The 12,901-nt window shown below is 40.6% G+C and overlaps 1 protein-coding gene across 49 annotated transcripts in view; it reads left to right on the top strand.

Moving 5' to 3' along the window:
* The window catches only part of PPFIBP1 (PPFIA binding protein 1), a 167,085-nt gene that overhangs the window by 6,550 nt on the left and 147,634 nt on the right, over positions 1-12,901 (top strand). The gene's annotated exons all lie outside the window — the stretch shown is intronic.

Raw genomic sequence — 12,901 nt, 5'->3', positions numbered from 1 at the left:
TTATTCATTAGAGACACACACAGAGAGAGGCAGAGGGAGAAGCAGGCTCCATGCAGGGAGACTGATGTGGGACTTGATCCCAGGACTCCAGGATCACGCCCTGAGCCAAAGACAGACGCTCAACCGCTGAGCCACCCAGGTGTCCCTCAGTTTTCCTATCTTTAAAATGATGGTACTGATATTTGTCTCGTAGAATTTTTAGAAATAATTTCAAAAAAATTAGAAATTATTAATAGAATCTCGGCACACTTGGCACAGAGATTTTCAACAAATGTTGACAGCTACTCCTGAGGGAGAGTGTGATGGGGAGCCTGAAGAGGACGAGGCAATTCAATTTCTGGTAGGTTCTCCCTAAACACAGATTGAAGGACTGAGTGATAGGTTAGCTTTATAGTTGCAACCACTAACCTCCACATACTCACCAATCGGCCAGTGCCCCATCTCTTTTCCTCAGTCCCATCTGCCTACACCAGAATACTTGGAGCTCTTCTGAATTCCAACTTGGTTTAAAAAGCAAAGGATGGCCTTATGAAAAATTTATTAGCTGTAGCCTAGGGATGAAGGATGTGGACTCCAGAGTCAGACAACTCTAGATTAGAATCCCTTGTCCTTATTGGCTCTGTGCTTTTTGAGGACCAAATATGATAATATCTGTGTTTAAGTAATTCTTGGTCTTGGTATGAGGTCATCTTGAAGATGTAAGAACAAAACATAGCCTTTACCTTGAGAATATTCACATACGGAAGATGGAGGCAGAAAGGAGATGGCTCTCCTCACGCATAACCATAATAAAAAACAGATTTAGACAACTGTTTAGCTGTTAAAATGGTTGGGGAAAAAAACATGTTGACTTATACATATGTCTATTCTATATTGAGAAAAACAACCAAGCACGCATGTATAGTTTATATTTGTTAATGCATGAAAAATTATTAAATGGGGTGATTTATAGGAGGTGAGATTAGAGTGACAAGGGAAGATGAAAAAATTTTTAAAGCCTATTAATGTTTATTTTACAACATTCATGCATTACTCCTGAATTATAAAAAGTATATTAAGTTCAAAAAATCAATTTGCTGGGCCTTTGGGAGGTAGGTGTGGGAAGATCATACTGCAAGCTAGATGAGTCACTTGAACAAAGGGTTGGGTTTGGTGGGGTTCCTAGAGGAGGTGGGATTTGAATGGGCCTTAAAGGAGTAGGAGATATTGAGGCAGTGTGGGGGGGAGATGAGCATGCTAAGCTTTGGTGCAAAATGTAGAATACAGTGAGATTAATTTTAGGGAAAGATAAGATAGATCAATACAGTATTAAGAGAGGTAAGATGTAATGGAGCTGGCCCTTAGGGTTTTTAAGAGAGTGATAAGATTATGCTTTAAATTTAATCAAGAAACACATACAGGTGCAAGTTGAATTTTAATGGGAAATAGGATGAATTAAGAGTTGAACACCTGGAGTTTGAGATTCCATCATGACCCACAATAACTTAACTGTGTTGTATTATGGTAAAATAATACCTGTCTCCTTAGGTTTTTAGAATGATTTGATTTTCTTCACATGAAGATGTTAAGAATTTGAAATTTAAGTTTGGAGTTTAGGCAAAATCCTAGATTGATGGAGCATTTCCAAGAAACTGTTACATAAGGATTAAGAGTAGGTGAACTCACTAAAGAAGATAATGAATTAAAAAAGAAGCAGGTATAGAGCCTTCAGGGAACTCTTTTTATTTTTTACACATATATAATTTATTGACATTTTTATAGTCAAATATTTTTAACGGGCTAGAAAATATGGGGTAAGGAAACGTGACAGAATGTGGCATGCTGGGGTTTATTTGAATCTAATGTCAAATTATTTCTAGGCCATGAAAGTTCTTTTTTTTTTTTTTTTTTTTAAGATTTTATTCATTTATTTGAGACCGAGCACAAGCAGGGAAGAGGGGCAGATGGAAAGGGAGAAGCAGACTCTCCGCTGAGGAGGGAGTCCAACGAGGGGTTTGATCCCAGGACCCTGAGATCTAGAACCTGAGCCGAAGGCAGACATTCAACCATCTGAACCACCCAGGTGCCCCTGAAAGTTTCTAATATCAAGAAAATAAGTCATCTATTATGGATAAATTTTGAGTACAGTTCATCTTGCGTTTGATTTACCTTTGGAAATCTTAGAGAAATGCCTGTAATCTGCTGAAATACAACAAACCCTAAAATACTTCAGAATCTAAAAAAGGGAAATTGAAAATTTAGTTATTTGGTCTTTGTTATGCTGTGTACAATATATCAAATATTCCCAATGATTTTTATTTTTAAATTTACTGATAGTTGACCTACAATGTTATATTAATTGCAGCTGCACACCGTAGTGATTCGACAGTTCTGTACATCTGCAATGCTCACCACAATAGGTAGTTCCCATCTACCTATTAATAGGTATATTATTAATAGGTACCTATTAATAGGTATATTGTAATAACACTGTTATTATTACAATATATTGACCATATTCCCTCTGCTGGTACTTCTAATTTGTGTGATTTATTTTACCAACCGGAGGTTTGTATCTCTCAATCCCCTCCACCTATTTTGAAGAAGATACAGAATAAAAAGAGAAGCAAGTACACAACCTTCAAGGAACTCTTGACATTTAGACATGATCAGCCTAAAGAAATTTACTGACAGAGGTAGTAGAGCAGGAACCATCAGAGAAGGGGAAGATGGTGGTAGCAAGGGAAGAAGCACACCCAACGCAAGGAGACTGTCCTTGCCATCTGGTGCAACAGACCCATTACAAGGATGGGTCTAAGAAACTGCCTTCGGTCCAGCCAGTTGCCAGATCATTTGTGTGTGAACTTTGCACAGTTTCAGTAGCCCAATAGAGATGGAATCCAGCATGCAAAAAACTAAGGATTGCAAGGGAGGGGATGAACCGCAGGTGGCCCTTTAGCCCAGCCTTTCAAGGAATCGAACCAGGAGAGGCATGCTGTGATAGCCTGGTTTGAAGCAGGCACAGGTGGAGGGTGTCATGTGAAAGCAGCAAAAGCAAGGAGGGCATGAGTACAAAGTCTCATGGGGACAGGGATAGATTAACAATCCGGTGGAGAGTGGTTTAGCCTTGAACTCCTCAAGAGCTCTCCTTCAGCCAGGCTAGAATAAAGGACGGGGAAATAGAAAAAGATGTGAGTGGAAGGGACAAGAGTTGAGTAAGTTCACTGCAGGCAGTCTGCATTTTTTCAGTCTACTAGGAGGCAGTGAAAGGAAATTCATAGACAAGCCACTCAGGCTCTTGAGAGGCTGGCTCCCAGGATTATTGGTGCAGAGGAAAAATTTGAAAGAATGACAGAAGTCTCTCATCTAAACAATACAAACTGACACATTTGCCGGGATGTGTCTCTAGGCAGGAAATTAATTTGTTGAAGTGGAAAGTGGTGGTACAAAACAGAAGAGGAGAATAACATGAGATAAAGGAAACTTGACTGTTTTTTGAAGGAGGAATTTTTAGACAGCCAGACTTGGTGGTTCACAGAACCACTTCCCAGGGGAAACCCGATCGCGCTGCGTGGTGAGAAACAGCCTGAGTTTGGTTAAAACGGAACCGCTAAAGCACAGAAAAGCACTCTGTTGAAGGGAGATGTCCAGCAGAGAGGTCTCTGCATTAGCTGCTGCTCCGGGTAAGGTCTTCTATAGTCTTCAGTTTAACTGATTGTCTCTAGAGCCACTTTTCGTTGGAAAGACCTTGGGTTTGCGCTATTTCAGCAGATGTGTTGTGATGAGTGAGGGGCCTGGGAGAAAAGGATTCAAGCGATTCAGTAATTAGGAGCATAGAACTAAGGACACCTGGGGGGGCTCAGTAGTTGAGCGTCTGCCTTTGGTTCAAGTCATGATCCCAGCGTGCTGGGATGAGCCCTGCATTGGACTCCCTACTCAGCCTGCTTCTCCCTCTCCCTCTGCCTGCTGCTCTTAGCCTACTTGTGCGTGCTGTGTGTGTGTGTGTCAAATAAATAAATAAAATCTTAAAAAAAGCATAGACCCATTAGTCCACTGGTGGGTCTTTAGGGGGTTGCCTTGAAAGACATCAGGGGGAACTTATCCAGTGTGTGTAGTATTTTATTTTTTAAAATATTTTATTTATTTATTCATGAGAGACCATTGAGAGAGGCAGACACACAAACAGGCTCCCTCTGGGGAGCCTGATGCAGGACTCAATCCTGGATCACAACCTGAGCCAAAGGCAGATGCTCAGTCACTGAGCTACCCAGTCATCCCTTATTTTTTTTTTTTTTTATTTTTATTTTTTTAATTTTTTTTTTTTTTTATTTATTTATGATAGACACAGAGAGAGAGAGAGAGAGAGAGGCAGAGACACAGGCAGGGGGAGAAGCAGGCTCCATGCACCGGGAGCCTGATGTGGGATTCGATCCCGGGTCTCCAGGATCGCACCCTGGGCCAAAGGCAAGCGCCAAACCACTGCGCCACCCAGGGATCCCCAGTCATCCCTTATTTTATTTTATTTTATTATTTTTTTTAAGATTTTATTTACTTATTTGAGAGAGGATGCATGAGCATGTGGCAATGGGTGGGTTGGGGGGTGGGTGGCAGCCGTTTTGGAGGGGCAGAGGGAGAGGGGAGAGAGAATCCCAAGCAGGCTGGGAGCCTATTGCGGGGCTCAGATTCACCACCCTGAGATCATGACTTGAGCCGAAACCAAGAGTTGGACGCTCAACCGACTGTGCCACCAAGGTGCCTCATGTGTAGCATTTTAGATAGGCATGATATTCTTGAGTTCAGTGGTTCTCAGTGGGCTGGCCACATAATTTGTGGAGCCCTGTGTAAAATGAGAATTTTAACCCTTGTTGAAATTATTAAAGGTCCTAACATAAAAAGCTTTTCGTTTTCTTCTGCACTCCCTCTTGTCCTTGTTTGCCATTTGTCCTTGTTTGCTATTTAATATTGTTCTTTTATTTATTTATTTTTTAAAAGATTTTATTTGACAGAGCGAGTGTACAAGTGGGGGGGGGGGGGCGGGTGGCAGGGAGAGGGAGAAGGCAGGCTCAAACCCAGGACTGGGATCATGACCCGAGCTGAAGGCAGACACTTAATCCACTGAGCCACCCAGGTTCCCCTAATACTGTTCTAAGTGAAGAAAAATTAATAATTTAAATTTTTAAAAAGATTTTATTCATGAGAGACAGAGAGGCAGAGACAAAGGCAGAGGGAGAAGCAGGCTCCCTAAGGGGAGCCTGATAAGGGACTCAATCCTAAGACCCTGGGATCATGACCTGAACCAAAAGCAGATGGTCAACCACTGAGCCACTCAGGTGCCTGAAAAATTAAGAATTTAAATTATTAGGATTTGTACTGTTTATATGGTACAAGGCCAGTTGACACATCTGCAGAATTACTGGAATCACACACTTTGTATTTTGTAACTTGTATGGGTGTGTGTGTATTCTCACCAGAATGTGGAAACACTGCCCAAAACTAATGTACCACTTTTGTTTCACTTCTTGATCCCTTCATTCTGTCAGTCTTTGTCCTACAGAAGGATGGGCTGGCTTTAAGGAAGGACTGAAAGGAGAAAGAACCATGTGTTGCTCTATTTTTCCTTTTTCTTCTACACCATTATTTTCAGTGTGCGTGGTTGGCTAATACAAGGAGGTAACAGGAGTAAGAGGATATGCTAGGATTTCTTGGTTGTTTGTGTTTCTTAGAAAGACATTGCTTTGTTTCTGCTTGCAAAGTGAGTTGTGGTTCCTTTGAATGGAAAGCTTGGGTTCTGGGAGCTTGTCAGCACCCACCCACCTGCTCACTCAGTTGTATTTGTCACACACTTCTCTTGGACTAGTCTTTCTGGACTCCCATGTATCATGAATCCACAGAAATTATGTGCTCTTCAGTCATGGCAAATACTGTATAAGAATCGTGGCCACACATATTAAACGGGATCTCCTTTGCTCATGTGCTTCGTTGCTCCATCAGACCTCTCTTACAAAACACAAGTTCAAAGTTAAATTAAGAATCTGAAGATGATGATAGAAGAGCATTAAACCAAGTGTGGAGCCTTTCTGAGTACGAGGTCCTGTGTGACGACAAGGTCACGAGTCCAAGAGGATGGCCCTGCTCTCAGAAGTCAAAGAACACACTTGTAAGCCTGTTCCTTCTAGTCTTAAAGACTCGTCTTCATTAAAGACTATTAAAGTCAAACTTTGATAGTTTGCAATGGGTCAGGTTTGTGTCTGGTGTCCTAGGGACCCTCTCCTGGCCATCAGCACTGTTATTTTTTGCCTTTTATACATTTTCTGAATCTCTATTGCCTCCACTATTGCTTTGGTTTCACATCCCTCTCAGCTCTGGTATAGACTGTGGTGTCTCAGGAGGGTGTCTCCCCTGGTCAGTGAGGGCCCCCAAATGTGGGGTGGTGATTGGGTCAAAGCCAGTGGTACAGGAGGTGAAAGAATTCACCCGAGGCAGAACAAAGGCGATAGAAGTTTATTGAATACACCGCAAGGTGGAGGGTGAGCAGTACAGCAGAGGAGAGACTACCTGCAATGAGGCAGTAGGTGGGGGCTGTTTTTAAAGAGGGAAGATGAGGAGATATGGCAATGTATGGAACTGCCCCATTTTTGGTAACTGTCTAATGTAGGTAGGCATTGGTCAGTTAGGGCCTATGGATATACATATATATATATATATTTTTTTTTATATATATAATTTTTTTTTAAAAGATTTGTTAGAGAGATTGAGGGAGTGAGTGAATGGGGTGGGGGGATTGTGGGGAGGGGCAGAGGGAGAGAATCCCAAGCAGACTCTTCACTGAGCACAGAGCCCAGTGTGGGCCTTGGTTTCATGACCCCTGAGATCATGACCTGAGCTGAAATCACCAGTCAGACAATTAACCACCTGAGCCACCTAGGTGCCCTGGGCCTCTGGCTATTTTGAGGTGGGTCACCTGAAGGCCTGTTTGATTCAGCCAGGTGGGCAGGGTACTGTGGGCCCTTTCTACATTCCATTGCTCAAACCTATTGCCTAAAAGCAGCCTCCACACAAATTTCTTCTCTTTATTCTATGTCACATTGCCAGACAAATCTTCCAAATATACCCTGTGTGTGAGACTATCCTGCCTGCCCCAGAAAGCTTTACTTGACTTCCTGTGGGCTGTGGCTTATGGCAGTTTTTATCCTGGCGGTCCTGGGGTGGAGACTGCCTAGCGATTGGTTTGATGTGACCTACACAGTATTTAAAGAAATTTAAGCCACTACTTAAAGTTTGGGAGATTTCACCTAATTGAAAGCCAGATTTTAAAAACAGGAAACCTGGCTAGTTTGGGCTCTTGTTTCTTTGTGTTGGTTGGGCTGATGCCCTTAGAGAGCAAGAGGACCTGTGAACTTAGGAAAGAAGACTTGGGGTTTACTTTTAGGACAGATGGACTCCTTGTTCTGGCAAAATCATCACCTTCATGTATGTGAATTTAAAGCAGGCATCTGCCTATTGTTCTCCAGGAATGCTGATCTTTTAGTTTGAGAAATTAAGTTCTCCACCTTCATAATGGAATGTATGCGAGGTAACAGCCCTTGGTTACTTTTTTTTTTTTTAGGAGAGCTATTTCTTAGGTCTCACCTGGTCAGCATCACCACTGGTTACCTGGAGGTCACCTTGTGACCTTATCTTGACCTTTTTTTCCCAGCTTGTCTTCCCCTGTCCTGCTGGGCTGAGACTCAGGCTCTGCCCCTCTGGAGTGCTCTAAGTCCACTCCACCTTTTCTGCTCCTACTGGCTTCTCTCTTTCCTCCAGGCCCACTTGAAACCGGTTCAGGAAACCTTTGCTGGGAGCCTCTATCAGGGCTCAACCTGCAAACTCAGTTGCAAGCAGGCAATTAAATTTTTGGATTTTTAAATGCTCACTTACCAAGTGGGTGGTGAGTTCAGGGTGATTTTGAGATGCTCATAGTGAATTATGAAGGCAGCACTAGCATTGTCTCCATTTTATAGGTGAGGAGACAGTTCTCTCTAAAACTGGCACCCTAAGTAGCGATCCATGATTATGTCTTATTTCTTCAAATAGATTATATACCTTTTGAAGGCCAGGACTGTGCCTTTTTTGCCAGAGTCTTATCTGTTATTATCAATACATGTTTACGTGATCATCACCAAGGCCTTGACAAGGCTCCATGGGGGTGGATGCAAAGGAGATTGAAGTAGAAAAGATGGGTGTGTATCAGTTATCCTAGAAGATATGCCTCCTACCTGTGTACAAGTACAGTATCGAGTTTTGGATCTTGGGTTTTGAAATTAGATGGGCCTAGCTGTGTCTGTTCCCTACTTTTTAAAATGCAGGCAGTGATAGCATGTAATTTGTACCAGTGGTTTTCAGCTGGAGTGATTTTTGTCCGTGAGAGTCATTTGGCCAGGTCAGGGAACATTTTTATTGTTATAACTGGGGACAGAGGGAGAACTGACCTTGAGTGAGTAGAGTGCAGGGATGCTGCTGAACACCCTATGGTGCATGGGGCAGAATAAGGAATTAAAGTCACAACTGACAGCAGAGCTGGGTCAGAAACCCTGCCTTCTAGGTTTGTGAAGATGAAGCCAGATAGTGAATGCCATCTCAAAGCTTGTAAAATCAGCTTTTAGGAGGGTGAACCCCCAAAGGCTCAATTTCCATAGCATCTGTGATTCTTGCCAAGGAAAACCTTTATTATAAGGATTTCGTGCCCCTCCTGTTTAAGAGGACTCACTGGAGAGTGTTTGTGTTACATTGTGTACTAACATGAGCTGGCTGGATTTATCAGAGCTGTAAAAACAATTGTTAATTTTTAGGGTGTTCCTGGTAAACTTCCTGCTCGCTTAACTAGTTTGTTCTGCGGAGATAATTTTGGTGTGTGGGTTTAAATCCTGACGGAAAATGTTTTGGTTAATGAATTTCCAAAGTAGTTTTGACAAGTGGGATGTGAAGTTTTTGTTTTCATATCAAGAAGCCTAATGTTTTTCTAGCCTTAGATTTAAAACAAAGCCACTCTTCGATCAGTTTACTGTCTTACCTGCCCACAGCACAGTTGTTTGGGTATTTGTGGGAGTGGTTTGGAGAGTTGTTGGATTTCCATCGATTGTATGTTGTGGGTTTGCAGGGGAGATTGTTATTTACATTTTTTTTTTGTAATTATAAAAGTAATATGCACCTTATAGAAGATTTTAGTAGTATAGAAAAACCCTAAAGACATAGTAAAGTCATCAGTAATCCTACTACACAAAGGTGCAAATAGTATTGCTGTGTTTCTTTCCATTTTTAAATTTTATATATTTTTCCATATTTGAAATATTCTGAATATTTGTTTTCCCCCTTTATTATACTTAATATTTTATTTGCCTTTCCCTACATTACACTATTGCTAGAAATAATATAAATATTATTTCTAAGGATGTAGAATATTCCATCTAGGGATATTTCATGATTTATTTAATCCCATTGTGGTGCTTGTTTTCAGTATTTGATGAGCATCTATGCAGTCAGCATTTTCTCTTTCAGATCATTTTTATCTTTATCATAGATGACAAAAAGTAGAAGGGATGGGCATGCATATGGGTATCTTGATTGATACGGTTATTTGTTGCCAAAAAAGTGTGTACTAATTTTTGCCACCAGTAGCAGAATGATACTGTTATTTTAATATTTGGTAATTTTCTAAAAGATATTTCGTTTTTTTGGTTTATTTTTTTAAATATATATTTTTTAAGGGTTTTATTTATTTATTCATGAGAGACAGAGAGAGGCAGAGACATAGGCAGAGGGAGAAGCAGTCCCCCCCACCCTCCCCACAAGGAGCCTGATGCCGTACTCCATCCCGGAACCCTGGGATCACATCCTGAGCCAAAGGCAGAGACACTCAACCACTGAGCCATGCAGGCGTCCATGGTTTATTTGATATTAGTGAGATCAAACGTGTTTATCTGACTGTTGACTATATTTCCTGTTTAACTGTTTATGAACTTTGCCTATTATTGGGAATTAGTATTTTCTCATTGGTCATAAACTTTGTATTTCATTTATTAACCCTTATTAACTTTTTCTCATTATTGCATGTATTTTCACCTAGTTTTTTTTCCCCCTCCAGCTTTCTCTTTGGTTTGTCTTTCAATTTTGTTTTTAGTCCTACAGAAGTATAAAATTTTTATGTAGTTAAATCTTGATTTTTTTCTTTTGCATGGTCTTCAGCCTTCCTTTGTCTATACTGAAATGATCCTTTTTCTGGTCTGGAAGCCACTATACTGAATTGTCAGTGTTTAAAATTCTATCCCCACTCTAGACCACTGTAGAGTCCCTTAATGAGGACAAATGGGCCTCAAGTGCTTGCTCTAATACGAGCACCCACTGTGTACCATGGGAAAAACCACCACATCTCTGTATGTGTGGTGTGTATGTGTGTAGGTGGGTGGGCGGGCATGAGTGAGTAGGGGAAGTTGATGAGTGAGGCTCATGCTGGACCATGGCTTGTTTGGTTTTATTTTAATTTCCTTTCCCACAGGGTAGAAGTGAGCTTACCTGAGGGCAGGGGCTTCCATCCATTCTCACATGGCTGAGTAACTGGGACCAGCAGCTTGCCTAGCAAACTGTGGCTGTGCCTGGCAGAGCTGGCCCACAACAGTTATTTTATTTCTCTAGTGGTAGAGAAGTTACACTGAAGAGAGATGGTGCCCAAGTCCTCTCCTCTCCTTACCCCTTAAGTTTCATTCTCTTGGGTGCCAGGGCTTGTGTTGCTCAGGCCTCCAGAAGGTAATATTCTCTGCCCTGTGGGTGGATTCCTCTGATGCAGTTCTCAGCTGAAGTGTGAAGAGGAAGGGAATAATAACATACAAATAGTGCTTACTTGTTTTGCAAGTGCTTTCACTATGGCTTTTTTATATGCTTCTCACCTCAACCTTACGAGGTTAAATACTATTTTCATCTCCATTAATTTGGAGGAAACCACCACTCAATAGAAGCATAATTAAAATCCAGAGCTTCTGACCCCAGAGCTGATCCTCTGTACTTAGGAAACAATTCTGTCATTGTAATTTCTGGTTGTAATTTCTTGGTGGTGTTATTGGGTAAAGGTAGCAGCAGCTTTGGGTTTTGGAGTCAGCCACATTTTGGATGGAATCCCAATAGAGTCATGTCTTAATATTGTGACTTTGTGATGTCACCAGCATGAGCCATGGTTTTCTTGTCTGTAATTGGAAGCAACAATGCCTACCTTACAGAAGGATATGAGAAAGATTAAATTGGGAATATATATATATATATATATATATATATATATATATATATATATATATATAGTGTGCCTAGCACAGCCCCTGGCTTACTCATTGCAGGAGCTCAGTAATGATTGCTGCCTAATCTAATAGCTAAAAATGCTAGTTCTTAAAAAAAAAAAAAAAATCAATCACTGGCAAACCTGCTCAGACTTGTGAAATTTAATAAGTATTATTTATATTTCAGTGCAAGAAACATTTCTTTATCTGGCCTACTTATTTTCCTGTTGAATAGATTTTGTTTTCTGTAATGAATGTCAACTGCTTCTCTGAAATCCTTTTGCTTGGAGAACTTTGTGATGAATCCCCACTTTAGGACTGTACTCAGAGCCAAAATAAACCATGTTTTGTCTACATGTTTATGTAAAAAGCACAGACAGTTTTTTGGAAGGGCCATAACCTAGTCATTCCTTTACACATAGTTGAGATTTTTGGCATCATTCATGTTACCTGTTACATGCCCCGTGTATTATAAACATTCAGGTAACAAAGCAGTCTTAACAAGAAAGTTGTAGAAAGTCATGAGAAGAGAGAAAGTTGCCGAGTAACTCAGGAGAACAGTTGTTGATTAAATTTCCATTTTTCATACTATATATAAATTGAGTTGGCTTTGATTAGTCCTTATGCTAGATTTTGTCATCCATATAAAAAGCTACCACTAATAATATAAATTATTTCTGCCTAAAGAATTTTAACATGAGGGTTGTCTTGCCATTTAACTTCTATTGTATATTTATTCAGACTTTTTCATTTCAATAAACTGAGCCAAGTAATTATAAATGTTAGCCTAAAGTTCTATTATAATCCAATGCAGCCTTCTTTCTGTGCAGTAAAAGATAATGCCCTTGGCAGTCTTCTTTAAAATTTGTCTTGGATCTTCTTACTCTTTTGTCCCTGAAGCCATGGTTGCATTTCAACAATACACCATCTGAGTATTGGAATGGGGAAAGGTTAATGTGAATGGAGCTTTATTGGGTTCATAGCTAACCTTCTTGTTCTTCTTCTGGGAAATTTAGTCTACTGTCCTATGGTTTTTCCATCTTCCCTTCCCCCTACGCTAGGAATGGAGAGACAAAGATGGGAATCTCTATTTAATGTCATTTATGTAAGTTACATAAATTAGAGTCATAGATTAGTTGCATTTTTATATAATTCATGCCATATGTATATGTTTTACGTAACACATGGATACTGTTAAGTATCAATGATTAAGTGAAATTTACATGATTTCTAAATTCCCTCTTATGTCTAGAGTTCAAGTATCAAAATGAATGAACTGTTGGCCAAATCTTGGGACTATTGCAAAGTGAATGTAGGACATTGTAAAATGCCACACCCAGTTTTAATGGTAGGTAGGCAGTCGTTTTCCTAAAATTCCAGGCCTAATGTTTGATCTCTTAATTTGCAACCAGAGTGGACATTTGGGGGCAGAGGTGAGAGTGTTGATAATGGTGAAAGAGTAGATTAAGTGTGGAAGAATAAAATTGGTGCTGATGTGACTATTAATTTACAGGATACAAAGGTCTAAAGACTGTGCTTTGTGATCTCCAGATAACAATCCAGTTGGGCAGCCCTGAGCCCATCACTCCAGCCAGATTGTTTTGGCACCAGCCCTTTGAAAC

The sequence above is a fragment of the Vulpes vulpes genome, chromosome 8, assembly GCF_048418805.1.
Source record: "Vulpes vulpes isolate BD-2025 chromosome 8, VulVul3, whole genome shotgun sequence".
Classification (NCBI taxonomy): Eukaryota; Metazoa; Chordata; class Mammalia; order Carnivora; family Canidae; genus Vulpes; species Vulpes vulpes.
Note: the sequence above shows the minus strand (reverse complement) of the source record. Positions and strands in the feature narration are given on the sequence as shown.